Genomic DNA, 4,352 nt, shown 5'->3' with positions numbered 1-4,352 from the left:
TCGATAGATAGATGGTCTTTAAGAACACCTCAAAGACCTACAGAATATGATATTTAATGTTTAATAACCTAAGGCTTTTTATTATAGTTAGTCATGTCTGTTACTGGCAGCACCAATCTACCTCAGAGAAAATGATGGGCATCAAAGAAACTACATATGGAGTTTGCTTTCTTTATTGCAAAAGCTAGCCACATGGACAGAGACTGCTCTTGCCTCAGTTGTTGACAGTTACTTTCTAAACTGGACCAGCAGGATGCAAGAAAGGCAACTGCAAAAGTTTGCCAAATCAAGGTAGGACAGTCCTTCAGAATTCCCTGCCTTACAGGAAAGTTTGTCAGATATGCTAGTCCTGTAGGCCAGAGTTGGATGATGGAGTTAAAGACTAGATAAGTTATAGGTTTTCTTAGTTATGATAAAAAGATAAATTAGATGTAAAACTTTAGACTCAGCAAGATAAGAAAGATGATTATTTTCTCTAATTTTGCCAAAAAACAAATGGACTGGATATTGTAAGTGCGATTCTTATTTAATAACTGTTTTTGTTATATGTAGTTTTACTATATTAAGATTAAAACCTTGCTGGGTGGTGGTGGTGCACGTCTTTAACCCCAGCACTTGGGAGGCAAAGCCAGGTGGATCTCTGTGAGTTCAAGGTCAGCCTGGTCTACAGAGCAAGATCCAGAACAGGCACCAAAACAACACAGAGAAAACCTGTCTCAAAAAAAAAAAAAAAAAAGAAAAAAAGAAAAAAAATTAAAACCTTTAAATTAGACAAAGGGGGAAATGCTGTAGAATAATCCTTCTGTACGTTGTGAATATATTGCTTTTATTGGTTAATAAATAAGCTAATTCATTTATAGCAAGTCAGAATAAAGTTATGCAGAGCAATAAAACTGAGGATATTGGGATGAAGAGGGGCAGACTGAGAGAGTCACTTGCAGACACAGAGAGAGCAAAGTGGGTACACCACACTGAGAAAATTTACCAACCCATGTGGTAAAGCATAGATAAAAAACGTGGCTTAATTTAAATGTAAGAGTTAGCTAGTAACAAGCTTGAGCCATCAACCAAGCATTTATAATTTATATTGAGTCAATGGATCATTCATTTGGGAAGAGGCCACAACACAGGAAAACTCCACCTACAGATTATCAGTTTCTATAGCATTATATGTGTAAACAAGCACTGAATGAATAACTAATGAATAAAATAACTAAAGGTTAATAGAAATGCTGTTAGAAAGGAAACTATACACATGCAAAAAAAAAACAAAGCTAAAGTGTTTACTGTGCTAGAATTAGAGTTTGGTAATGAATTATATTTAGCTTAATAGGGACGCAGAGATGAACAAACACTAGAACAGTTGTGTATGTATGTATGTATGTATGTATACAGTACTTATTATATGTGTATACTTTCTTACCACTGAGAAAGCTAGAAGGAAAAGGACCCCAACAACAATGATACTAGTACTCAGACCTTGCTTTCTTAATTATTTTCTTCAGTAAAATGACTTTTAGATCTTTGGGATAAAATAATAAATTCTGGGTTATGAGAAGGGAAATTACAAAATGCTCTTTGAGACTGTTACAGCCACAGAAAGTAAGGTGATGTTCAAGCTGACGACTGTGTAGAGTTGGAGAAGGGACAGTGGGCACAACATAGAAAACTCCCTAGGCTGAGAGCCAATAGACATTTAAGAACAAGGCATACAATTAGACTGCAGCCCAATGTACAACCTAAAAATAAGTGTGCCTGTATTGATGTGTTGAATAAAGAAAAGAAACTGTGAAAAGAAAAAAGAGAGAAATGTCCTATATCGTATAAAGTCAGATAATGTACTTCAATTGACTCCTAGAAAGGAACACTTAATCTAACCTCCATAGGAGTGTGAATGAAGTGATAAAATTCTTGACTTACAAACACAGAAGGAGAAAAAAGCACTTTAAAATAAGAACTCATGACTTTAGCCAAGAAATGGGAGTTGAGCATCTTCAGCAATGCTCTGTAGATTTTGTGTAGCCCCTAATGTATTATGATGAGGACATAAACTCTGTTTTCCCCTCTAAAAAAACCTGATAATCACAGTATTATCCTGATATAGAATATAACAGTAAATAATAACTAAAAAAATCCATAAAATACATTATCATTTTTCTTTAACATTGAGGTGGTTGTGAAAAATAGGGACAGAATGAGATGCCATTATTTGCTGGGAAAAGTCAAGGACTAGAGGAACTAAATGTGAAATGGAGAGTTGCATTGGAATATGAAACAGCAGGTGTCATCCCTGGAAAAATTGTTAAATATACACAAAATTTATGACTCACATAATTTTAATACACTTACAAAGGTTTTGTAATTTGACATCTGTCACATGATGTCAATAATGGAAAAAGACAAATTGAAAGGTATATAATAATTTGATACGCTAACTTTGTAACTTTAAAATATGTGAAATGGTCCAAAATACAAAAATATTTAAATTATTATAATGTGGTTGCAAAATAAAATAATGCAAATCAATGATTAAGTTTGGAATTTAGGGAGAATAAGCAAATTAAATCAAAATAATTAGAATTCAATTACTAAACAGTCCAATTGATGATTTAGAAAATAGGAAAAGTAAATTATATTAATACAATCACAACCTGTAACTTTCAAAAAGGTCAGTAATATTTAAAATCATCTTTTTAGATTTTGTAGTATACAGTGGATCTTTGTAAAGAAATTCATTAACAGATGTGGATGACTGATTTTGATAATGGCATTAAACAATTTCAAAGGGAGAAAAGATACCATTCTATAAATAAGTTAATAGGACAGCTGCACTTCCATATGAAAATGAATGATTATAAACTGAATGTGATGGTTATTCTCGGTTGTCAACCTGACTACATCTGGAATTAACTAAAACAAAATCATCTATGCACATCTGTGAGGAATTTTTTTTAATTTTTCTAAATTGAATCATGTGAAGTGGGAAAGACTGCTTTTAATACATATCTTTTGAAATGTGAAGATCTACTTTCAACCTGGGCCACATTTACCAGTGGCCACCTATATAAGCATGTGGAAGAAGGAAGCTTTCATCATTTTTCCTTCTTGTGCTGACTCTTGCTGGCAAGTCTATTCCTTCAATGGCACTAGAGCACCTTTCTTTGAATTTCTGTCATATACTGAAGATCCACTGAGACATCCAACTTCCTTGACTGAACAACTACTGTAACTTGGACCTACTTTGAAAACAGCCATTGTTGGAGTAGCTGGAGCACAGCCTGTAAGACAGTCTAATAAATTCCAAGTATATATTAATTCTCTCTATATATATTCATTCTATAAGTTCTGTGCCTCTAGAGAACCCTGACTCATACACCAAAGTCAAGTAAAATTATGGAAAATTTTTAGTTAATTTAAAATGGATCATCGATGCCTTCTGTGGCCATTGCTGGATCGTAGTCAGCAAAATGAAGTTTCAATCCCTTCATGACTTTTCACCAAAGTAAAAACCACAAATGGCCTTTCAATGCACCTTCTCAGATTTGGAGGAAGACCATGTCCTCTCCTCTTTCCAAAGAGCTGAGAGAGAAGTACAGTGTTCCATCTATGCCCATTTGAAAGGATGATGAAAGTCAGGTTGGGGGAGGACACTACAAAGGCCAGCAGATTGACAAAGTGGTCCAAGTGTACGGGAAGAAATGTGTCATCTAAACTGAAAATTGCAGCAACTGTCTATGTGGGCAACCAGCCCAGCAAGGTGGTTATCACCAGGCTAAATCTTGACAAATACCACACACAAAAAAAGTCCTGGAAAGGACAGCCAAGTCTCAACAAGTAGGAAAGAAGAGGGGCAAATACAAGAAACACAGAGCCTAATACAGAGGTGAAAGCTGTAGAGATCAGAGAAATAGTGATAGCCACCAGCTAAACTTAGCTCACCACGCCGCCATAGCTTCCCAAGAGAGCCAGCTTATTCCTGTCTAACCTGAGCCTTCATTGCCTTGCCATTCTGCCTTCTCATTGGCTCTTAGCCCAGCCACCTCACTTCCTTGTCACTGCCTGTCCATACAGACCTCCAGGTCTCTATGGTTGGTACTGAGATTGATGGTGTGGGTCACCTTGCTTGGCTGTGTCCTTGAATCCACAGAGAATCTGTTTGCCAGGTGATTGGATTAAGGGTATGTGCTATCACTGCCTGGTTTTTGTTTATGGCTTGCTGTCTATGTTCTCTGATCTCCAGGTAAACTTTATTTATTAACACACAAATAAAATATCACCACATTTCAGCACAAATAAACTATCACCACATTTCCAAGAAGCAGAAAGGTGTATAAGGCATGAGGACCAGGAAC

The 4,352-nt window shown here is 35.8% G+C and overlaps 1 pseudogene; it reads left to right on the top strand.

The window, feature by feature from the left end:
• Positions 1-253: 253 nt before the first annotated feature.
• LOC107401183 (large ribosomal subunit protein uL24 pseudogene) lies at positions 254-3,876 on the top strand (annotated as a pseudogene).
• Positions 3,877-4,352: the final 476 nt, after the last annotated feature.

The sequence above is a fragment of the Peromyscus maniculatus genome, chromosome 16 (assembly GCF_049852395.1).
Source record: "Peromyscus maniculatus bairdii isolate BWxNUB_F1_BW_parent chromosome 16, HU_Pman_BW_mat_3.1, whole genome shotgun sequence".
NCBI lineage: Eukaryota > Metazoa > Chordata > Mammalia > Rodentia > Cricetidae > Peromyscus > Peromyscus maniculatus.
Note: the sequence above shows the minus strand (reverse complement) of the source record. Positions and strands in the feature narration are given on the sequence as shown.